At 46.4% G+C, this 25,727-nt stretch overlaps 1 protein-coding gene across 1 annotated transcript in view; it reads right to left on the bottom strand.

The window, feature by feature from the left end:
• VSNL1 (visinin like 1) overlaps positions 1–25,727 on the bottom strand; it is a 107,450-nt gene that overhangs the window by 32,127 nt on the left and 49,596 nt on the right. The gene's annotated exons all lie outside the window — the stretch shown is intronic.

The raw sequence follows: 25,727 nt of genomic DNA, 5'->3' as shown, positions 1-25,727 counted from the left end.
TGGAGAGGGAGAAGCAGGCAGGGACCCCAATGAGGGACTCGATCCCAGGACCCTGGGATCGTGACCTGGGCTGAAGGTAGATGCTTAACCAACTGAGCCACCCAGGTGCCTTCAAACTAATTCAACTTTAAATCCCTGAAGTCTAGTATAGTTTTTGGTCATAGTAGGTGCCCAGTAAACCTTTATTCTGTGAATGAATGAGTTACTTCATTTTTCGAGGGGAGAAATGCACACCCAGAGAGGCGGCGAACACAGTAAAAAGACCCCCAATGGGAGTTGGGTCAGGGTGCTGTAGTATTATTTCTGACTTGGTTACTCTACTTCTCTACCGAGAAGGGGCCTTGTCTAAAAAGACCCATGTGAGAAAGTCGGCCTGATTGAACACGTTGAGTTCCATGCCCAGGGCTTCCACCAGTAGCCTCAAGACCGGAGAATACCCCTGGGGCTTCAGCGGGCTTAGAGCTGCTGACCTGTAAGTTTCACATTTTACTTGACATTTACTTGAAATTTACATTATGCTCCCTAAAATGTCTTTTTTTTTTTTTTTTTTAAATTGAAACATGCAGACCCGGTGTCCATCGACAGATGAACAGATAAAGAAAATGTGGTATATACCCTCCGTGGAAAGTTATTCATCCCCCCACTCAAAGACAGAAATTCTACCCTATGCGAGAATGTGGAGAGACCTGAAGGACACTAGGCTAGGTGAAATCAGTCAGTCATGAAAGGGCAAACACTGCATGGTTCCACTTATATGAGGCACCCGAAACAGTCAAACATATAAACGAAGAAAGTAGAAGAGTGGCTGCTAGGGAAGGGGAGAAGGAGTAATGGGAGTTGCTGTTCAAGGAGCAAATCCAAGATAAATCAGTTCTAGAAATGTGCTCACAACACAGCACTTATGGTGAACAATATGGTATTGTGAGCTTGAAGGCTTGTTAAGGTGGGCAGATGCCCTGTCACACACACACAAACACAAACAAAAGCAGAGGGACACAAGGAAATTTCAGAGGTGTTTGATATGTTTGCTACCTTGACTGTGATGATGGGTGTATGCATATGCCAAAGTCATCAAATCCTAGACTTTATATACATGAAATGGGTGGGTTTTTTAAAATTCCAATTAGCCTTAATAAAGCTGGACAATTTTAAAACATGTTTACCATTAATTTACAGTTAGCTTACTCTATCACCCTTCAATCTTCAAGTAAATTAAGCATTCTGAGAAAATAGACCCTAGTGACCCTCTGCGTAGGCCCAGCTCACTACCCTATAGATAACTAGTCAGATACAATGAAAGAAGAGGAAGAGATATGGGTCCTGGACTCTGAGAAGCCCAGATCCAATTCCGGTTCTACGACTTAGTAATCGTGTTATTTTAAGTACGTTACTTAACCCTTCTGGGCACCGTGGTGGACTCTGACGTTGGGGTGATGGCACTGTTCCATCGGGGGGACAGTCTGCGCGGTCACCAGCAGAGTGTACTCACGTGGCGGAGGTCAGGTGGTCTCAGCCCCACCGTCATGCGCTCCCCGTAGCCTCTCCCGCCCACTCCCACCTCCAATGTGTTTAGAAATGAGACAACAGTGACCAGCAATGTCGGTCTAAAGTGCTGGAAGAATCTGGGTGTGGCATAATGGAAGGCATTCACAGACGCTTGAGGCCGTTCCTACCTCTTCCTCCTTAACCTAAACTGAATGAACCAATTCACTGAGCTTCTCATCCTCACGTGTAAATTAAGATAATCATACCACCCTTGTAGAGCTTTAGCGAGGATTAAATGAGCTAACATGTGTAAGAATTTAGCAGTGCTGATCACATATTAGGTCCTAAGTATGTGGGAAATTTATGACTCCCCAAAAAAATAGGTGATTAAGGACCCACATTCACAGAACCCGGATGGAGAAGGCAGGATGCCGCTATTCCCAAAGGTGACTATATTCGGATTCTTGATTGCTATAAATAAGTTCCTTTATGTGGCAAAAGGGACTTTGCAGATGTGATGAAGTTTAGGGCTTTAAGATGGGGAAACTCTTTCTGGATTATCCAGATGAACCCAGTGTAATCACAAGTGTCCTGAAAAGAGAGAGAGGGAGATACAAGAACATAAGCAAACAGAGATCTGAAGAAGCTGGATTCAAAGATGGAGGAGGGGCCATAAACCAAAACCTGGATGGTGGAAAAGGCAAGAAACCAGATTCTCCCTACAGATTCCAGAAGGAATGCAATCGTGCCAGCCCCCTGATGTTAGCCCAGTGAAACCCATTTTGGACTTCTGACCTCTAGAACTCTAAGATTCTATATTCGTGTTTTGAGCCACGTGGTTTGTCCTAATTAGTTAGGGTAGCAGCAAGAAACAGGCACCAGGAGACTACATTCCTGAACACTGACAGGACCACTGGCCTCCTTTGATCACTAGGTACTATGACAACAGCTGCCTCCCCCCACACTTCTCTCATCCCCTCCCTCCCAAGTAGGCCTTCACCAGGTTAATGATACTGTCAGGGGCTGAGAAGACACTACTATGTCTGAAATGTGCCGCTGGGAACCACACCTCTTCTTTCCTGGGCAAAAGTAGAGGGAAATGTGTATGCAAGTATGTGTGTAGAGGAAGGAATCTCAAAACTAAAAAGAGTGTCATACAATAGGGGCAATAATTCGGCCCTGCTCAACTCAGGACACCCAGCCTGGCAAGCCAGGATGAATGGCAGTTGCCATGGAAACAGCATCCCTTGGCTTCTGCTCTCAGCCTCCTTAGCACAGCTCTGCCCATGGGCAATCCAGTCAGCACCCAGTGCTCAGCCGCTCAGCACCCTGCCAGGGTCTGGCAGACCTAAACCTGGAGCACTTCTGCTCTTTTTCCTCTTTCAACAGTAACTTCATGGACTCAGAAAGACAGGGAAAGTGTGTGAGGACAGGGATGGAAGGCTGCAGGATACAGAAGGTAGAGCACTGGACTCAAGATCTCCTTGTTCGTGTCCTTTCCCTCCTCTGAACCCATTTTCCTCTTTTGTGCGAAGAACAGAGGGGCTGGCCAGGATGAGCCCTGGGAGTCCCTCTAATAGCTGTGAGATTAAGTTCACGGGGAGATGCTAAACTTAGATCGAGGAAGAGCTTGGAGCTAAGGAATGGTCAGGTTGATGGCTATTCCTCCGTGTTCCTGAAACCCAGCCTTCTCCACTGGAAGGAAAGATCCCAGGAGCAGCCAGGTGGAAGGAAGCTGCACTCTGTGTTAGTCACTGTCAGAGGGGTGTCCCAGTTCACAGTGAATGAAGTAGGAGAATGGGCCATGGGTCCATGGCCCTGCTGCTGAGCTCTGAGGGAGTCGCTTCCTTTATTATTCCTCAGGGACCTGGCAAAGCTCTTAAGCCCTGCCGCTGGCCAGGATGGACTCTGGGGTCCAGATCACACAAAGCAGGAAGCACCCCTCAAGTCAATCTGGTTAACCGGTCCACCTTTCTAAGGATGGTCAATTAGCGCCTGGCCTCCAGGAGCTTCAGTCCAGCGGGAAAGTTGAGACTGACCCCCCAGGTAACTGCAATCTAGGGTCTACATGGACCTTCGGTCAAGCCTAGGTTTAGAAAGCAAATTCACTTTGCTCCATCGGCTCATGCCCCCACCCCGGTGCCACCAGTCAGCAGTGGGATATTTGGAGAAGTTCTGTCCTCCGCCATCCTTGCGGGACTTAGTCACAACGCTGCAGAAGGAAGAGCTAGTCACAGTGATGGGGCACCATTTCACAGCCCTTCGTGATAACTAAGCTGGAGTTCATCAATTAAACATGAGAGCACGACGGGAGCCCGGGCTGGCCGCGGGGACTCCTGGAGTCGAGTGACAGTGTGAGGCTTGCTGGGCTGCGCTCTGGGAAGATGTTCACAGTAGGTGTGTACCTTGTTCCCTTTGCCAGGACCTCCCAGCGGAGCATGTCCCAGGCCTAGGGAACAGCGTGAGTATGGGGCTGGAGGTGCCTTACTGAAGAGTGTGTGGTGGCTGCAGGCGGCCCGTGTTAGCTAGCGTGTGGACTGGAGCAGTGAGGCTTCGGGGGCCCTTTGGCAGGTTATCTGTCACCTGCCTACTGTCCCTTCCCCGATTTTTCACTTGCCTTTTGTTCAAGCCATCAGTGTTCCCAGCCTGAGGCAAAAGGTAATGATTGGACTAAAACGAATAATAGCAATCCTGTTCTTTGCTTTTTTTTTTTTTTTGTTTAAGCCAAAGCGACCAAAGAGTTAAGTCTGGTGAAGACGACTGGATGGAAGCACTTCTTGGAGATGTTTTTATTTCCTGATAGAAAGGGGCTGATGCTGCTGGCCCCCTGACTCTTTCCCTGGCAGACTCTGGTGGTGACATGGTGCCCGGGGTGGAAGCAACCAACTTGAATCCTTGAAGGTAAGGCCAAGAGAGTCCCAGGGATGTTCAGAACTCATGATCTAAACTAAACACATGTCCATCTCCAAACTTTTTTTTTTAAGTTTGTTTTTTTTTTAAGTTTTTAGGTTTCCAAACTCCATCTCCATCCATCTCCAAACTTTTTTTTAAAGTTTTGTTGTTGTTGTTGTTGTTATTTTTAAAGTAGGCTCCACACCCAACGTGGAGCTCAGAGTGGGGCTTGAACTCATGACCCCGAGATCAAGACCAAAGCTGAGATCAAGAGTCAGACACTCATCTGACTAAGCCACTAAGGTGGCCCTTCAAACTTCTTCTTCTTCTTCTTCTTTTTTTTTTAAAATATATGAGAAAAAGAAACTCTTGTTGTTTAACCACTGCTTATTGGATTTCTGGTTATTGGTAGCCAAGGAACTGACATAGGTCCAGCGTGAGGAAATGGAACTCATTCTTTTTCCAATAGGCAAAGAGACTCATAGAAGAGCTTTTGTTGTTGCTTCTAAGGTAAGTTTAAGAATGAAAGCCATACATGTGTGTAATGAAAATTTCAAGCAATTAAGAAATATATGAAGTAAGGAGTGAAGGGCCCCCTCTCATCAGAACTTCTAGAAGTTAAACACTATGAAAAGGGAGGGGTGTGGTGAGACGTGTGTATATTTTGCAAAAGTGGGATCATGCTCTATGTCTCTCTATAAAGTGTTTTGCAACTGGCCTTTTTCATTCAATGAGGTAGCATGGATCCAGGAGGGTTTTGAGGAGATAGGATATTGTGGGAGCTGCACTTAAGGAAGATAAATTGGATATGGAATCATTAATCTATAAATCAGACAAAACCTCTCCTATAAAAAGAGGAAACTGAGATCTATTGGTAACTTCCTAGATGCAGGCACTATGCCAGGCATTTTCATCCTATCCAGCTCCTCTGAAAGATCATTCCCATTTTATAGAGGCTCACTCAGAATCAGAAGCCAGTTCTTTCTGACCCCACAGACCCTGTTTCCCCAACAAGCAGGTTTGCATTTTTCCACGGGTGGCCTGTTGTAATAGCCCCCCCTGCCACGTTTGGGGGCCCAGAAATCATCTTGCTGGTGAGTCCTTCTAAAAAGGGAAAATGCCATGGACCTGATTCTGAAGGATGGTTGCCACATTTGGTGCTGGCCAAAGCTAAGTGAATGAGGCAGCGACACCCTCGCATGGGTTTGGAGGCAAAGGGAGAAAGGACGAGAAAACCAAAGGAAGTGCCATGTGGAGCCCATCAGGCTGGCTTCCTTGCATACTGTTAAGTGAAGCTCTTGGGAAAATGACAACTGGCAAAACTTACAGTGAGGGGTAATTATGCTGTCAGAGGCATCTCTGGTGCTCAGGGCTGTGAAGATCTGCCAACGGGATTCATTGTGAACATGCAATTTGCAGAACATTGTTAAGCCAATGTTTCCCCCAACTGGAAGTCTGACAACAGGAAGTTGCAGCTTCAATCCCCCTCTCATGCTGTTGCAATAGCGGAGGTGGAGATGGAGACCACTGAGTCTTCTCCAGCACTCAACTACACCCCAGGGGGCTTTGCCCATAAGAAAGGCTCTCCCAGTGTCATGCCTTCCCCAACACTCCTGGGAAATCCCACCCCAGTTCAGAGACCAGTTCTAATTCGACCTCTTCTGGAAGTGTCTTCTGATAGCCCCATCCCCATGCCTGTTTCCCACCCCCCATGCCATTTCCCTAACCTTTTGTGACTTACCCTTTGAAGGGAGCTAAACATATTTTACCTTATGGCATTAACTATTTATGTCCTGCCCCTTAGACTGGGAGTTCTTTGGAGGCAACTCTTATCTGATTTCTAGGTCTTGATAACCCTAAAAGTCATTTAAATGTCAGGAGCTACTTACATTTTTATGAAACAAATGAATAAATGAATGAATGAACTGGTCAGGGAGACGTGTATCCTTGGCTTGTGGGCAACGGGATGGAAAGTGAGAAGGCGAATGAATGAACTGTGGACAAGGAGCTGCATCCAAGTCAGGGGAAAAGCAAGCACCCTCCTGCACAGGGTCTTACTCCTGGGTGGGGAAGAAGCCGGGGGGCTACTGTGAGTGAAGATTGCTTACCATGAGGGAAACACTGGGGTGACTACTCCAGGAAGAAGGGTCCTTATAGATAGTTTAGTCTTGATGCCTTTCATGGTGAAAGAACAGAAGTGTCTCAAGTCTCAGGGGTCAGTGGTGGGGCTGGAACTAGAACCCCCGTCTGCTAACATCCAGCCCGCAGCTCACTTGGCTTGTTAGCTGCTTGTTGACTATCCTGTCTGTGGTCACCATCTGGATTTGGCCATTATGATCTCAGGAATGTAGACATGAGTATAATTCATCAAATGTTTTCCAAGAATTTTACTTTACTTGTCAACACATTTCTTTAATTCTTTCTATGATCCCTATTTTCTACCTCACTTGATGTTTTCTGTGCACTCACTAGTAACCCCCTGTTGAAGATTCGAGAGGTGACTCCTGCAACTTGTATGTAGCCATGTTCTTTCTTGTTCTACTTGGGTTGGCCTTCTTGGCCATTGAGGGAGCACATGGATTATGAAGGGTGATGCACTATGCAGTATAAACTCCCAAAGGCAACAGAAGAGAGAAGCAGATGGAACAGTGAGGGTAGTGGACTTGGGGGTGGCCTAGGGAGTAAAGGGAAGGAAGTGGGAAGACAGGGTGTGGGAGAAGAAATGACATCATGGGACTGTGGTCACTTGAGGCAAGATTATGTGTCTTATGTGGCTGTGTCCCCCAGCACTGAGGACTGAGCCTGGGTCTGGCTTCAAGATGGGCTTTGGGAACGCTTTGTTGAGTGAATGAATGAATGTAGAATGGGCAAATCTGCTCTCTGGGAAATGAAATGACTACTGTCCTCCAGAATCATCTGCCCCCATTTAGCATCATGCTAAAGCCCAATGGTACCTTGGGATGCATTTCAGAGTTATCCTGGAACTTTTTCAAAGTATAGATGTTGCTCTCACCTCCTTTATCCTGAATCAGAAAAGGGAGGGGTGGGCCCCAACAGGCATGTGGAAATCAAGAATGCATACTCCTGGGGTTAGGAATGACTCTTAGATTCTTCCACCTTCCCTGGCCTCTTCTGGAGACGGCCTTGCAGCGGATGGATCTCTGTCATATCTGGGGTGATCTATTCTGTAAGGTTTGTAGGGTTGACTGTCTACTTGGATTTTTCACATTCATCCTTACCCCAACCCCAGGGGCCTCTGATGAAGGACTGATAGGATGTTCATGGACAGGAAAGGGGGCTTTTATACTGGAGAATCATTCTGGAATGGGATTTCCTTGCTGGTCAGTACCCCTTCACAAGCCACAGGGATTACACGGTGTCAGGCACACTCTGGAGCCACCCGCTGCTTCCCTCCTAAAGATTGAGAGCTTCAGCGCAGCAAAGGACTACATTGCAACGAGATTATTTTGCTGAAGGAGCCAAAGTCAAGGAAGGCAAAAACTTTCAAACACACCCATTCCTCCACCGCCCTTGACACACATTCATACATCCACCTGGAATGAAGAACACGGTTTGTCCAATCCTCACCCCTCATGACTGGCAAAGTCTTGCCCTGCATTGCCTACCCATAGGAGGTGATGTGAATTTTAGCACCAGAAAAGGTTCCCTCCACAGGCCCTGAAATCTCACCTTTATTACTTTGGCTTTCCTGAGAAACTGTGAATCCCTTAGCACAGTGTACATATTAAGTCTAATAAGTCACTAGTACATTAGTATAAATAAATTAGAAACATTTGGGTGAGGGGAGGCCACGGGTGGTGGAGGACAGCACTGGGTAGGGAACTATGGCACAGAGAACAAGGCACAGGAAAACGGAGTTGGCTCATTTCATACTTGGAGCCACCACTGTCCTCTTCAGAATTATCCTCCAAACCTCATCCTAGCCAGTAAGAAGTCTACCTGTTGGTTGAGCTCAAACCCCACTTCCTAGATGAAACCTGCCCCAAAGCAGCTGTACGAAAGCATAAGAACATATTTTTCACATGGCGTGATCACCCCTCATTTTACCTCTGTGCACGCGTGGGCTCTCAACATAGTTGGAATCCTTGCAATAGAGCTGTGTTTGAGACATTGCTATCTCAATGGTGTAGAGGAAGAAACTGAAGCTTACATAATCTGCTCAAGATCACACAGTAAAGGTCAGAGCTGGGAGATCCAAAATTAAAGCCAATACATAGCTCAGCCATTCATCGGTGTGTGACCTTAGACTTGTAACTATTCTTCATGTTCAGTTGTCTCATCTGTAAAATGGGGACAGTAATGGTACCCAGTGCAAAAGGCTGCTGTGTGAATTAAAGGAATGAATACACACAACATACATGGAATAGTGCCTGATGCTTAGTAGCACCCAGAAGTGTTTGCTATTATTATTGATCTTATTGTTACTACTCAGAATTGCTTCCAAAGGATCCTATTGCCTCTGTTTCTGTTGTAACATCTACAGGACACATAGCAGGAACTCAGTCAATATTAGCTCCCTTCCTTTTGTCTTTCTGAAAATTGCCATCGGGATCAGAGAAATGTCACAACCACTTGTTTTATGAAACAAAGATTTTTCTATTCCCTCGGAAAAGTGGCCAAACCTGGCACCACTGGATCAAAGCAAGCAGGGTTCAGGGCCTTGAGCTGTGGCCCTGGCCTGGCGAGAGTTCAGAGGAAGATTCCTTGGAAACACACAGTAGAGACAGAGAGCCAAGGCCCTGTCGTCAGATGCTTCCAGCCCCATATCACTGACACGTTGCAATCCAATGTCATGTTCTCAGTCCTCGACAGTCCTGTTCTGATAAAGGGCTGTCTAATGGGCAGGAAGGGGAAAGTTTTGCCAATGTGCTTGCTTCCATTAGATTATGGATGTATTTTTAGTGTGGCTGAGAAGTAGCTAGGATCTTGACCTGTAAGATGATTTTATAGACTAGGACCGGGAAAAGAATCCCAGGAAAAAAAAAAAAGATTGCAAATGCTTGCTGCTGTTGGGAACTCCATCTTTTCATTGCCACTGGCTCATTATGTTAAGATGGAGCTCGAGTATGATCTCTTCTGGAAAGTTCCCCTAGATCCTCTTCCCAGCACTACCCATTTTCCAATGCATCTAGCACGACATTTACCTCCTTGTATCACCATTGCCAGTTTCCTTGACAGGCTCCCCCGTCAGCTGAGCAGCCTGAGTACAGTAGCCATTGTTGGTTCATTTCAGTGACCCCAGCTCTTCATTTGAGAGTATTGTAGAGGAGATGCCCCATAAGTTTAATGAATAAATGGATGGATAGATGAATGGATGGATGGATGGATGGATGGATGGATGGATGGATGGATAGATGAATGGAAGAATGGATCGATAGATGAATGGATAGATGGATGGGTGGGTGGATGGAAGGATGGAAGGAAGGGTGGATGGATGGATGAAATACAAAGACCAAGCAGGTATTCTGCACTGGTAAATCTTACTACAAGTGTGACTACAGGTCCTATGTCTTAGCTTCTCTCACCCATTTTTAAGTGTTTGTCCCTTATGTGACATTACATTTGCCGAATGCCACCACAGACCTGCTTTTCACATGATGTTCAAGTCATGTGGGCACCAGGAGAGAAATGCAAGCCTTTAAACACATTCCACCAGTCCAGTGTGCGCCCCGCAGAGGCACCCCAGTGAGTGCAAGATTCGAGCACCAGGTGCGAGAAGAAGGCAGAGGTACAGGGCATTCTTATATTAGCAAATTACAGACAACAGGTTCTCATATTTAAAAAACAAACCCCAGTTGTGACTAATTGTTGGGAACTATACGGCCCCAATTTAACTCTCTATTTGGATGAAGTTTCCATCAGGCCCCACTGTATCAAACGGATTGAAGCCCTGGGGAGGTTGTCAGGCCCAGCTCAGGCTGCAGAACAGAGGATCTTGGCACCATCTACTCTTGGCAAAGAAGAAGCACACACAGAGGGAGCTTGCCCATTTCTGCTTGTCCTGGCCTCAAGTCTCATCCACAAAGAAGCTCAAATGCCAACCCTGTTGTCCATCTTGCAACTGACCTTTAGAAGAGAGGCTACTGGTGGACAGAAGCCTTCCAGGAACGTACCTTCTATGCAGAGATTGCTACCTGTCCCCCATCTAGTTTTTTCTCCTTCCAGGGTAATTGACTTCTTAGCTAGGCACATGGCCATCCAAAACTGAGGCTCCTTTCCCAGGGTCCCTTGCAGCTGGGTGTGGCCATGAAACTAAGTTCTGGATACGGCTGAGGTGATGTGTGCAATTTCTGGGTCTTGCCCTTAAAAGGAGGGCATATTCTCCCATCCCTTCTATCTTGTCCTTCCCACTACCTAGAAGGTGATACTGTGAGGAGCACCTTGGGGTTATGTGAATCAGAGAAACAGCCTAGGAAGGGGCACCAGTAGAAAAGGGAATGAGTTCTGGGTGGCTTGTAGAGCACTGCTAGGCTAGCTTAGACTTTCTGTGAGAGAAAAACAATCTTCAGTCATGTTGAAACCACATGAGTCTGTAAATGAATTGAATATGCATGTGTGTTTTTGTGTGTACATACAAAATTTCTCTCACAGGGGCACCTGGGTGGCTCAGTGGGTTAAGCCGCTGCCTTCGGCTCAGGTCATGATACCAGGGTCCTGGGATCGAGCCCCACATCGGGCTCTCTGCTCAGCGGGGAGCCTGCTTTTCTTCCTCTCTCTGCCTGCCTCTCTGCCCACTTGTGATCTCTGTCTGTCAAATAAATAAAATCTTAAAAAAAAAAAATTTCTCTCACATATACACACCCAGCAGGATCTTCATTTTCTCCTCTTGACAGTTATTAATTCAATTGAGTTTTGGTCTTTCAAGGAAGTCATTCATCCATTTGAGCAATAAATGCATATTAACATGTGTCTCTAACACAAAATAATAGGGCCTCTTCAATATCTTTGAAACCTTATAAGGAAATGGTGAGACTGATTCTTATGAAAAGTCATCCTTACTGGATATATATCATGTTAATTCTCTATCAACTAGGATCCTCGGTTACCCAAGGCATTCCTCATCAGTCTGGACACTAAGATTTTTCCATTCAGGTAGCTGATTCAGGTGGCTAATGCAACTACCAAAGTCCCCACCTTGTCATCATCCTGAAAGCTAAATGGACAATAGTCTCAACTCCTGTCATCCCTTAGCTCCAGGACATTCCCTGGTTTTGTCTTATGTAAGCTCTCCCAATGCTGGCTAGATCCTCAACCAGCAAGTTACCCCGGCAACCCAGCTGTATCATCTTGAAAGATGTCTCCAGGCACCGGCTTCTGAGTCTGCAAGAGATTTGACCGAGGCCAAGCCATAAAGCCACAATGTATTAGCTCTAACAAGATGTCATCATTCATCGTGCTCCTGGTAGGCATGTCACAATTTTTTTTAAAAGAATACAGATAAAAATAAGTCCTACCTTGACTATGCAGTGAGATTTACTTAGAAAGCACATGGCTATTTATTTTCAGAGACCATCTATGTCTTTTATGATCTCCCTTGCATTTTTTCTAAAACTCTTTCAGTTTTCACACTTTTCTCTGACAATCAATCTCATTACAAACTCAAACGTAAGCAGCCTAATTTCCAAGTCATCAGCTAGCTTTTTGATACTAGACGTCTCTAGTTTTACATTTTAGCCTTTCATTTCCTCTTTGGGAAAATAACATTTAAGGAAGTTCATTGGCTGCTCTGTTTCGCTGGCAAGTGCCTTGCATCTTCGTAAGAAAATCAGCTAACCGCTTGAGTCTGAGAGTGGATGCGTTGCGATCCTGTTATGTTCCATTCTGCTTATTTAAACTTCCTGTATCAAAACGGTTCCTTATGACTCTCTGTGGTTTGTCATTCTGGATAACACACTATAAAATGTTTCACTCTTTTCATTTATTCTTTAAATCGCATTTCGATTAATCTATAAGGGAAATTCCTCTATGTACTTATTAATTTGTTCTATCAACCAACTGATTTTTGTTACTGAGTGCTGGGGATACAGAGATGGGTAAGATACAGTCTCTGTCCCGGAGGGTTGTAGGACAGGGAAACTGCTATGATGCCAAGTGACCTATGGTACAGGGACATTCATGTTCAGCAGAGATCTAAGAGGGACAGCCCCACTTGACTTCTAGAATCCTGGCATTAGAGGTGAACTTAAGAGGTCATGTGGTTCTCTCCCTCATTTTACAGCGGAAGAAACTGAGGCTGAGCCTACCTCTCACCTTCTACCTCTCAGCTCCTCAATCTCTTCTGCTCAGCCATGTTGACCTTCTGTCTGTCGAGCACAGAGTACACTCCCATACGTGCCTTTGTGCCGTATTTTATTCATTTCTGGAACTCCAGAACAAAGCAGCTGGTGGGACTCAAAAAAACGTTTCATGTGGTCCCACACATGTTCTGAGGGAGCTAGGGCAGGAATTACCAGGCTTCTCAATAAACTAAGATTCTATGACTCAGAGAGGTTATTAACTGGCCCAGAATCACACAGCTTGTCGGCAGCAGCATCCTGACGAGGACTGGGATTTCTGCCTCTCGTTCCCATTCTACTTTGTATTAAGGATACTTTCTCCTACAAGAAAGAAAGGCCGACTAAAGGTGGCCTAAACCATAAAAGGTAAATGATCCCACCCAGCAGATGGTCCAGATAGTTCGGGACTGATCCAACAGATCTGGGATATCACAAAGTGTCCAACTTCTTTCTGTCCACATTCAGCTTGGAAGCAATATCTCTCACCACTATAGCTGTTCCAGGGTCATACACAGACACCACAAATACCGGCATGCCAGTCTTTCTATGAGTGAGAAGAAAACCTTTTCCCCAACCCTCCCCAGCCCCCCAGCAGGTCTTTCCTCAGATCCCTTTCAACTAGGATCGGTTAACATGCCCACATCCTAGATGCAAAGCAGACCAGGAAAGTGTGTCCATGGGTCATTAGCTTCTGCAGTGTGAGATTGGCCACAACCAGAGAAGAAGGCGTGGGGAGAGGGATATGGCCACTGGGTAGGTAACCAACTGTGTCTGACACCTCAATTAATCAAGCCACCCCTTCGTGTCTCCTTGGGTCAGTGCCAGCCGTTATGGGCATGATCCCATAATGTGTGGTCATTAAATGTCCTTGAGAAGGATGCTGCAATTCCTCATGGTGGGTGGGCTTCTCCAACCTCATAGAGATAGTCAACCCACTGGGTTTTCCACTGACCCAACTCCAGCACAGCCAACGAGGAGCTCTCGTGCCGTCAGACTCTGTCTCTTTGGCCCACGTGTGTATGCTGAGGGGCAGGAAAGGCAGGTTTTCTGTTTTCTGGTGGGGAACTGTGGACTTGGGAGCATGAAGGATTGCCCACTGCTCGGTGCAGCAGAGGGGCCAGGACGCAGAATTGGCTCTGAGGTCACACCTCCCGCTCCATCCCCCTGCCACGTTCCAACCATAAAAGTCATCTAGAACCACACTGGTCATCTACTGGATGTTTTTAATTAAAGACTATGGTTAGATAAACCACAGAGACCAACCTTCTGAGCAGGGCTCGGACCCCCTGAGATTTCCATCCAGGACCCACTGACCTAGGAAAGAACACCGGCAGTGAAGTCCAACTGCCTGCATTCGGTGTTTATGACCTTGGGAAAGTTATTAACCACTTTGTGCCTCAGTTACCTCATTTTTAAAATGGAGGAAATAATGATACCTTCCTCATACACCCTTGTGAGGAACAAATGAATAATATATGCAGAGTACTGTGCTTGGAACAGGGCCTGACACTCAATAAGCATTCAATTAATGCGGGCTATTATTACCTATTTATTATTCATCTCTGCATCTTGCCATCCTTTGATTTATTCTAGAAAGGACCGTAGGTGTGCCTAGTTTCTATGGTGTTTAATGTTGCGAAGCCAACTAGCTGCCCCACCCTGACCGGCCAGATAACTGTGTGTGTGTGTGAGAGAGGGAGACAGCCCCCTGGAACAGACAGTAAACCTGATCGCATAGGATAACAGAAACTGTCCCCACCTCCTGCCTCAATATCTAGTTTTGGGATGTTTTGCCTCAGATGGGATCCTGTCCCTCTGGGTCAGCCCTCGGTGGGGCCTGTGTGCATGCCCCAGGGACCCTGCCTGAGCGCCTTGTTCAGATGAAGTCCTATTCTCCCATAGCCTTTCTCTGGGGTTAATGTAACAGCTCCAAGCTGTTAATGTCTGCTGCAGAGAAGTGCAAGGGAAAGGGAGGGGGAGCCTCTCCTCTCTGCAGTGAGCCGGTGAGCCCGCTGCTGGGAGCATTCCCTCCTGCACCTGTGCCTGGGACAGGCTCTTCTCTTCCTCTCTTCCCCTCCTCCCACACAGGAGCAGTGGTGGGTGGGCCAGCCTGGGGGCTTGCAGGGAAATGTGGCCAAGACTGGTTCTCATGACTGTAAGCCAAGGCAGGCCTCTCCAACGGGAGGGACAGTCCCCCGGAGCAGATGGCCACTTGAGGCCACACAGAGCCAAATAGACCATGAAAGATGTCTCCTGCACAAGCACACAGCAATGCCAGAGTCCTCACCTCTGGGCTCCTGTCACCAGTCCCCAAGGCCCCAGTAATAATGAGTGACCTTGAGCATTCACTGAGCACCTTTAATGTCAAGCCCTTGCAAGGTGCATACGAAGAATCATTCTACGGCTCTGGAAGCTAAAGACATGGGAAGTGGAGGGAAGTGGGGGGCCCTGGGCAAGAATTCGCAGCTCTGACACCTCAGAGGTGTCAAAGGCCCCCTCCCCAAAATGCTTTGTCAGGTTCCAGGGCTGCTCTTTCCGCAAAAGAAGCTGCTTTTTCAGTAATACCTCACACAATTCTAAGCCACCCTCTGGGTCTCTGATAGAGGGATCCAAGCCCAAAATGACAATATGCATGATCTGACCCTCATCCTTTGGTCATTTAGTGTAATATATGTACACAAAAATACATCTTCAATTTTCCCCGAAAACAATGTAAGTCACACTGGTAAGACAACCTAGTTTGTCTATAATTTCAAGCCCAAACATGTTGAGTTTGCTTTTTAGTTGAGAGAGAAGGAATTTCATCTACAGAGGAGATGGGCATGGGGGCTGATGGTATGGGTGCTGCTTGTCATAGCCAGGCCCGGAGGCTTCATGGAACACCCAATGTCATTGCTGTCACCCCAAGAGATTTAATGAATTCACCTTCTTCTCAGCAAGTCGCCACCGGCTCCTCACCATGACAGAAACAAAGGCCAAGGGACGTCCTGCTCCCCAAGGGAGTAGAGGGCTCCCAGCCCGCCGTTCTGCTGGGGCCGGGTCCAGGATGAGAACCGGACTAGCCCTGTGGGAACAGGTGGGGTTGCAGCCTGACAGACAGGCTATGTGAAAGACAATTCCAAAATGCCCCTGAACAGGGTCCCACTCATTCTGAGATCCAGGCCCTGTCCACCTCCTGCTTACCACCTGCTCTTTGGAGGGAGTATGTTCACTTTGTCTAAGTTCGCCCCAGGACCACAGCCCCCTGCCCCCTGCCCGGGAAGCCTTACTGGACCCTCCGTCTTCCTTCCCCTCCCCTGAGCTCCCAAAGCTCTGGCGGACCCAAGGTCATTAAATGTCCTTGAGAAGGATGCTGCAATTCCTCGTGGTGGGTGGGCTTCTCCAACCTCATAGAGATAGTCAACCCACCGGGTTTTCCACTGCGTTTGTCTGCTTGCGAGGCATCTCTCTCCCTAGATGGCAGGGGACTTGCGTGGGTGTCCTACCTGTTGGTTCTCTCTGTCTTTAGTCTTGTGCTGCACACGCAAGGTACAGACAATAGTCAATGAATAACCCAGCCAACCTTTCCTAAGCCATTCACGGGAGGGCACACGGCAAGCTCCTGCAGCTTCCCTCACTGAGTCACTGAGAACGCTTACGAGGGAAATGAAAGTTAACGGCTCATGCCCAGGACCGTCGTTATGGTGTCTTAAGAAGCAGACAATGCCAGGTCGCCAGAATGTCTGTGGTCATGTAACACCTCTTGGTAGGAAACCACCTGTTCACATGGTCCCCAAGATTCAGAACTTTAGGGCTTTCCCGGCACCTGATGACCGCTGTGATTGAGCCCCATTCACATCTGCAACCTCGCTTGTCCCCTGATACCTGGGCGGTCACTGGACAACAGCGGCTGGCTATTCCCCTTACCACCCACCGGTCCCCCTGCCCCTGTGCCCTTGCTTAGGTTGTCCCTCCTCTTAAGGAAATCCTCAAAGCTACAGATCCTATCTGCATTTCAAGGTATCTTGAAATCTTCAGTGAAGATATTTACACACATTTGCTAGGCTGGAGTACCTGCACCAGCTTTGGGACAAATGCCAGTTTTCTCTGTGGTCTTTTGGCTCTCTGCATGGACTGTTTGAGTAGGCTGCTAGTCCTTTAAATAAGGGAGGCGGTCCGGCTTGAATTCTTCATCCGCCTTTGGCTCTTGGCTACAGATTTGTTATACATATTGCTCAAAGTGCTTGTTGAAGGTGGTTGACTTCTTTTTTTTTTTTTTTTTTTTTTTTTGAAGGTGGTTGACTTCTAATAGCTTCTCTGAATTACCATCTATGGAGGGATTCTCCTCCACTAGACCTAATGATGCCCTTGGACATTTTGTAGTTGGATTTAGCCCTATTTTGCTCCTGACTCCCCACCCCCCAATCTCTCCCCCATTTAGGACTACATTTCAACGGAGAGGGGAGAAGTGACTTAGAGCTCAGGACAGGTGACAGGACAGCAACATCGGGGGGTCACAAGGATGGAACCCCAAGCTTCGTAACTACCCTCAGAAGGAAACATCTCTGGTTCAAGACCCATTCCCAGTGAAGCCAGGAGAACGAATAATCAATGACAGAGAACACGCTTCCAGCAAGTGCTCTATGGGCCACACGGAAGGAGGGAGGAAATGATTCTCACCAAGGTGAGTCAATGGTACCAGATCTAAACCCCTGTGGTCCTCTCAAAGGTCAGAAAAATCCAGTAATGTAAAGCAGCTTTTATAATGAGAGGTCCAGACAGATTTTGTATCTTCAAGTCCAATTCTGTAATAAAAATGGGCTATTTCTGCCTCTTTGGCTCTATTTCCAACGAGAAACGGACTGTCCTTTAACAATTAGCTGCAGAGAATAGCTAAAGGGAGAGTACGTCCTTCTGGCTTGAAACCGCTATAATTGGGCTGGAGTTGAGACACATCCTTTTGGGCATGTGAAGCAATGAAGAAGCAGCTCAGCCTTAGATTGCCCCCTGACTCCCAAGGGCTTCGGTTTCCTCCTGTGTAACATGGGGGGAGATGGGGGATGGGCAGACTGAGAGACTTCGAAAGGGCTCTTTCCGACCTTATCCCGAGGGCAGAGGAGTTGAGGTATCATCTAAGAGCATTCCTTCGGATATCATGGCCGCAATGACCATTGATATCCCCTGAACTGACACCTGCCCTATCACCGGAAAGCAAAATCCCAAGGTGTGGAAGCCATCCAAAATAACTTCACACCCCGTGAGGCAGAAGAAGGTTATCATTGCCACCCTTCTGGGATAAATGCTCTCTCTAATGCAAGACGCGCTGGTAGCTAGCTATTCCCTGAGACAATCTCACCATAATAAAATGCCTTCGGAGCCTCCCATGGGACTTTGTTTTCCCAGAACTATAACTTCATTGTCATCTCTTCCTCGAGATTTCAGCCCTTAGCTCTTGTTTTGCACATTAATTCAAGTTGAAGTGCAGCCTCGATCATGTTGGCAAACATTCCAAATGGAAATGAATTCCCAGGTTCTCACTAAAAATTGCAACGTCCCCACCAGCCCAATCTGGATGACATTTTGTGTCTTATGTAATATCTGTTTCCCGAGGGAATTAAGATGTTTCTGTATATAGTTCTGCCCAACAAATTTTTAATAAGGTCTACTCCTCATTACCCCTTAGGAACGAGCAGAGTCTGAATCCCTGAAAACTGATCATCCAAAAATCTGTTTTGAGCCAAGAGTTTTATTTTCAAAACTGATTGGAATCCGATGTTGAGAAGCCATGATAGCCATCTCTGGGTAGGCTGGCATCTGAAGCGTTCCCGTGCCCAGGTGCCGAAGGTCAAGCCACTAATGAGCCTTTCCTGGGCAAGATGACTCGCTATTTCTGGCTCACAAGAGTCTCCCCGTTGGACAGATTAGGAAGCTGAGAGCTGGAGTGGTTTGTTGATTTATTTAACAAATGCTTAAGCATAGGGCTTCCCCAAGGTCACATGGCTAGTATGCGGAAGCGGCAGGTACACATTCAGCCTTCCGGTGAAACCCACTGCATTTATGTGTATTCAGGCAGAACATCAAGAGCAGTGTAGGCTCTGGGGAATGGAGAAGGGCTCTAACTAGTGACAAGGTGAGAAAAGCTTGCATAATTGTGTTGTAAAGACATAATATCCTTGTAGAAGGAGGTGGGGGGACTGAAGTCACTGGGCTGCAGAGGAGGAAGGGACTGTTCCTGTTTTGAGAATGGAGAGATCAAGGACGGCTCTCCTGGGAGAAGCTTCCGAGCTGGTCCCGGAAGCATGGCTAGGATGGAGTGACAAGGGAGCATCTGAGGCATTCTGCTTTGCAACAAGGTAGACTAGAGAAGCTTCCAGACGCTTGCTGCTAAATGTAGCCAAGAGGACACAAGACGCACAGCAAGGTAGAGAGAATGCTGCTTGCAAGGTGGTGACTGTACTCATTTGTGCTGGTCTCTCTTGGGCCTTGGGCAAGTCTCCTGACTTTCCAGCCACTAAGCTCTGAAGTGAGGGAACTCTACTCCAGAGTCTCCTTCCCCGGTAGGTCAAGGTGAGAGCCAAGTGAGCAAACCGTCAGAGAGAACCACGTGAGAGTGTCAACAAAGGAAAGGGACTTAGACAAAGGAGAGTAGAGAGGGATAGAGGGAGGGAGAAACAAAAAAAGAGGACTGAGGTCGGCCCCTGCAGTGTACAAGCTTTTTCTTCCACAGGTGGTTTTCACATTCTCTCAGCCGGACAGCCATGGGGTCCTTGTTTGTTTCATTTTGTTATGGTTTGTTTCAGCCTAATACGCTCAGTCTGTGGGCCTCCTGCCAAGGCCATAGGAAGGGGCTCTCAAACACAATAGTCATTTTTTATTCCCACCTTTGGGATTCTAGTCAGTGACACTTTTTTTTTTTTTAAATATTTTATTTATTTAACAGACAGAAATCACAACTAGGCAGAGAGAGAGGAGGAAGCAGGCTCCCTGCAGGGCAGAGAGCCCGATGTGGGGCTCGATCCCAGGACTCTGGGATCATGACCTGAGCCGAAGGCAGAGGCTTTAACCCACTGAGCCACCCAGGCGCCCCTAGTCAGTGACACTTTTGAGTGTCCAGACATAACCACAGCTCCTTATGTCCAAATCACCCTTCCTTTGAGGATCAGCTTCAATATAACCTTCCCCTCCAGCCCTCTGCGGGCCCAGAGGCCCTTCCTTATCTTTTGTGGTCCTCATCACAGTTGCAGATATATGGACATGTGAGCCTGCACTTGACTGCTGGATGCTTGACGGCAGACCAGACCACAGTGGGCCAAGGAAGGGAACCCTAACGTTCTCGACAGACTCAGGGCCTACAGAGAACCCGGCCCATAGATGTGCTCAGGAGAGTGGATGGCGAGCAAGGATTGCATTTTATCCCACTGGGGCCTTCCCATTTTCATTTTCATTGGGGCTCTGGACAAAATACAATTAACTAATGGCCCCCAATCACAAAAACATCACCTGAAAACCGGAAACAAGTTTAACAAGGTGCAGAGAGAAACTTTCGTTCTTATTTCCTGCCAGAGAAGTTTATTTGAAAGTGTAGTTTAAAGGGGGATATTTCTTCACTTGTCTTTTTTTTATTCTTTTTTTTTTATTTTTTTTTAATTTTTTTTTTATTTATTTTTTCAGCGTAACAGTATTCATTCTTTTTGCACAACACCCAGTGCTCCATGCAAAACGTGCCCTCCCCATTACCCACCACCTGTTCCCCCAACCTCCCACCCTTGACCCTTCAAAACCCTCAGGTTGCCCCAACCTCCCACCCCTGACCCTTCAAAATCTTCACTTGTCTTTGTGTCTGTTAAGACCCACTGACTCTGCTGTCTTGGGAATTAGAATGTTAAGCCTTCCCATGGTTAGAAACATCTTTAGTGGTTCTTAACTTTTCTTATGGAAAATCACCATATGGAACACTTAATAAACCTGATGAAAGCTATCCCAAGAGAGCATAGGTACAAACTTTCACACACCATCTCAGTGTATACAGAATCCCGGGAGCCTACCCAAGGATACTCCCGGGTTAAACTCTAGACTTCTCAAAATGTCATTCATGGATTTTCTCCATTAGAACTATCTGTGAGGTCTTCCTTAGAATCCATTTGCTGGGGCGCTGTCCTCCGTCCAGTGAAACTGCAGCCCTAAGGAAGGGACCCAGCAATCTGGCAATTAAATAGTCAGCCCTAGTGATTTTGAGACACATTCAAGTTGAACTGGCCATTGATGTTAGATCGACCTTTTCATTTGCAAACTCACTAGATCAATGTCACATCTTAAACAGGGCAAAATGAGATGCAAATGTTTTATTTTATATTGTACAAAAGAAAGATTATATGCCTAAAATCCCAAACTTATTATATGTTAGCATCTAACTTTCAGGAAGCATACCTTTACTCCTGATACTGGTTTTTAATTTTTTTTCAATTTTTTGTTTTTTTTTTTCTTTTTCTTTTTTAAATTCATTTGAGAGAGCTACTGAGACAGAGACAGAGGGAGAACAAGCAGAGGGAGAGGGAGAGAAGCAGACTTCCCGCTGAGCTGGGACCCCCCAACACGGGGCTCGATCCTGGGACCTAAAGATCATGACCTGGGCTGAAGGCAGACGCTTAACCACCTGAGCCACCCAGGTGCCCCGATACTGGTTTTTAAGCATAAGAGCACAATTTGTGAATAAAATTCTAAAACTCTATAGAGATTTATAGAATATGGTTATGATACTTTATTAACTAGAAAATCTTTCTTATTCTATTAAAATAACTTTATCATAAAATGTTTAGGAGCTGCAGATTTTATGGTATCATTTATTTTTATTTGTTTTCATACTTGTCTCTGAGTAGCTGTGTCAATAGAGTTTCTGTGAGGCGCATCTCGGTGGCTTAGTCTGTTAAGTGTCTGCCTTGGGCTTGGTCATGATCTGGGGGACCTGGGATTGAGCTCCACGTTGGGGGGAGGTCCCTGCTCAGTGGGGAGCCTGCTTGTCCCTCTCCCTCTCCCATTTGCCCTGTTCATGCGCTCTCTCTCTCTAATAAATAAATATCTTAAAAAAATAGAGTTTTAGTGAGTAGACTTATATTTCCAAAGCTTTAGGCCTAGAAAATTTCTTATTGAATGGAATTCCACCAATATATTTTTGTAAAGTAAACATGATAGATACTGAGCTCGTCTACTCAGAGACGTTTTAACTTCTAAAAGGCGAAGAGAAAAGGAAGTTTGCCTTTCATCACTGCATTCATTAACTTCTTATTTAATATCCCATTTTGAAATGAACCTCTTCTTTCTCCTCTTGCCCCACCAACAAGCATTATGTCATTGTGCCTTCCACTGGGGTTAACTGTGCCTTCTTGATTAGCCTGTGAGATCCCGGAGGGCAGGTAGGACCCATCCTTCAGTCATTTCTATATGTCTCCACTACGAGGCTCCCTGAGAAGGAGGTACACAGCCAGAATATAATTTTATTTATAATTCATTCTACAAACACTTACTGATGGCAGGCTCTGTCAGGCTCTGTGCTCACTACTGGGTCTTACGTTGATTGAAATGGGGAGACTAGGGTCTACATGACAAAAGAATGACCTGCACTAGGAAGGTTTGTGCCCAGACCTGTGTTCCGTGAAGCTCGCCCCAGCAGCTGCGTGTTGGAGGGGCTGGAGGGGATTGATGGGGGCTGCCGTGGACCCCCGTTGCCAGGCAGGGCGGTGCGCTGAGGTGAGAGCGGGCACGCCCACCTTTACTGTGCGTCCTGCTTTGGCTCTTCCTGTGACACTAAGCCTCATTTTTCTGAACCTCAGTTTGAAACATTTTTTAACGTAGACCTAAGGAAGGGGTTCTTTTCTATTTTGGACACAAAGTCTTCTAAAGTTGACAGTTTATGCTCCTGGCCGTGCAGAGGGGTCTCTCTCTTTATCCCACTCCTCCCGACACCCTCCCAAGAGCAGGGTTCTACCACAGCGAAGTGTCTCTCCTGGAGCCTGCAGTGGGTCAGGTTGATGACAGTAGACACACCAGGCTGACAACACAGATGGTGGGCAGAGGCCACGGGCAGTTTTGTTCGCTCGGCTAAATTCTAGAATGTCTCCATGTCCACACTGATAGAGAAGGAGCCACTGAAAAGTGCCAACTCACCAGGATTTAGGACGGTGCCTTGCTGAATATTTGCACTTTGCAGCAGCATTAAAGGAAGTCTTGTCTGGTCAGCCCTTCTCTTGAGCCTTACTACATAATCCACATCTTTCTCTGGGCTTCTTCCTTCTAGTTGGAAGAGCTGTCTTTTCTTTACTCCCTGTATACGTGACATATTTCCTCTGTGGTTCTCCTTTGTATTATGTCTGTCCTTGGACAACTCTGGAAGGAGAAGAAGACTGTGCCTGTTTTCAGGGGCACCTGGGTGGCTCAGGTCATGATCTCAGGGTTTTGGGATTGAGCCCCGAGTCTGGCTCCCTGCTCAGTGGGGAGTCTGCTTCTGCCTCTGCCCCTCTCTTTGCTGGTGCTTTCTCTCTCTCAAATAAATAAATAAATAAAATCTTTAAAAAAAAAAAAAAGGCTTTTGCCTGCTTTCTGATGATTTGACACAAGAACACAGGCTGAGTTTGAACACGGATGTTAAGAGGCTGCCAAGGATCTAAACTCTACCCAGAAAGTCAGATACTCTCTTTTTGGGATAAAAAAAATCCACTGTGGGTTGGGTGGGAGAGGTGAAGGAGGGAGAGGATGTTGGTATATGTCCACCAGTTGTACCCCAAAATGCTGACGCTCTCTAACGTTTACAGGCCCCCCCCATCTCCATCTTGAGGCTGGTGCTGTCCCAGTGCTGAGTACTTCCAGCACATAAAGGAAATACCTCATTTCCTGCACGTCAACTACTTCTCCAAAGGCGAGCCTCTCTCACTTTAAACGACTTGTGGGGACTGCGGCACACAGAGCTTTCTTAAACACGGAGTGACAGCCTGCATGACCTCCAGTGATACGAAAGTAGCTTTGACAAATCTCATTTGTCTGTACTTTCCTTGGGGCTGAGAGTGAAGACAGTGCTGAAGCTCAGGTTCACTCTTGGGTGGCAAAATGTGAGAAGATGTGACTTTGAAAACTGAAGAGAGTGGTTGGACAATATAGGAAAAATGCATACCATCCTGCTTCTCGGCAAAAGCAATTTATTGCCATTGGATAATAAATGCATTTCTCAGCACTTCTACATGAAAAAGCTCCATGTGATAAAAACACATGTTTTAGGTCTTAGAAATGGAAAGTGATCTTATACTATCTATACGTATATACTATATGTCTTATACTATATATATGTACATACTATACCTGCCACTCTAGGTATACCTTTCTACATACATTTCAGGAGGTAGTTTTGTGTGTACTTGGAGCCCTTGACTGCTCAGCTTTGGTTTAATCATAATCCTGGGTTCCTGACACTCATCAGTGGTCGTTATGGAGTTTCTGAGCTTTTAATAATGCAGTAAGCACCCATCTGCAAACTCATCCCCAAAACCACAGCTACCACTGAGATACAACCTATATCTAACGATGGGGTCCTTCACCCTTCCCATCCCTTGCCTCCTCCCCACGGGATGTAGCCATCAGTCTGGATCCTGTGTCCATCAATCTTGCTTTCCTTTCCAATATGATTTTATTATGTTTATTTGTAGTCCTATAAAATATTTTTAATCTTATTTGTGTTTAATTTAAAATATTTTAAGACTAACTTTTTGGGGGTTGATGTTTCTGTGATGCTACAGTTCAAATGCTTTGCTATGTGAATAGATCATAGTTCACTTTCCACTCTGCCTCTGATGGGCATTTGGGCTGCTTCCCAGTTTTGCTACTGCAAACAGTGCAGCTGTGAGCTTTCTTATACGTGCCCCTGCTTGTACACGTGCGAGGTCGGAACTGCTGGGGCACAGGCAAGGTGAAGCATTCAACTTTGGGAGGGGAAAAGCAATGTTAGTACTTGGTACAATCATGCCCCACACAGAGATGCGGGTAGATGGATGGTTCATGTTCCTCAAACTGACGGTTGCTACACTTATTTATTTATTTTTAAAGATTTTATTTATTTATTTGACAGAAAGAGATCACAAGTAGGCAGACAGGCAGGCAGAGAGAGAGAGGGGGGTTAGCAGGCTCCCAGCGGAGCAGGAAGCCCGATGCGGGGCTTGATCCCAGGACCCTGAGATCATGACCTGAGCAGAAGGCAGAGGCTTAACCCACTGAGCCACCGAAGGCACCTGACAGTTGCTACATTTAAAGGATGAAAGTAATATTTACTATTTGGTATTTTAGTCAGAAAAAGTTCAAAGAAAAACAATGCCCTTCTTCTACAAGCCTGACCTTCTATAAGCAGACAGGAAATGGAAAGTCTTAGATCTTGCCAAATCTAGAACCAGTTTACATATATACTATATGTCTTATATGTCCAACTGATAAACTCAGAAGAGCCAAACTAATGCCACAACAGTAGAGATTATACCTTCAATGGATGGTTTTAGCTAATGTCCAGGGTAAGATTAACCCATACACAGTACAAAATGCTGAGTTAAGAGTCCATGTTGAAGACCTTGATGCCCAGATATGCACCTGACCTCCCCACCCCCTTTCAAATATGTTGTAGTGGAAATCTAGGTTTTTTCCTTATCTGCAAATAGGAGGCATTTCCTGGTGAAAAAGCGTCCCGTGTACTTTCTCTTTAATGGAGAGGGCGCAGATACCTTTAACAAGCCAAGCAGTAGTGGAATTAGCAGCGCGTCAATAACCATCAGCAAACACTATTCTGAGATTCCCACTGTGGCTTCACCCAGTGCCGGCATCTGAACTGTGGTCAGTGTTTTGATTGAACACTTGCTCTTCTTATTCAGAACCTGTTTGACTGACGCCTGGAACAAAACACATCGCTGCGCATTTTTAAAAAAACGTCCGTTTTCCCTTTTGGTTGGAAAACCATCAGGTTGAAACAAAGGGGCTCCCCGGCGTTGTGACGTTTCGCGAAGACGGCGCTTCGTGGCCTGAAGAAAACAAGAGACTGAAAACCACTTA

Source organism: Meles meles, chromosome 15 (assembly GCF_922984935.1).
Source record: "Meles meles chromosome 15, mMelMel3.1 paternal haplotype, whole genome shotgun sequence".
Lineage (NCBI taxonomy): Eukaryota > Metazoa > Chordata > Mammalia > Carnivora > Mustelidae > Meles > Meles meles.
The sequence above is the reverse complement of the archived record's forward strand: the minus strand, read 5'-3'. Positions and strand labels throughout refer to the sequence as shown.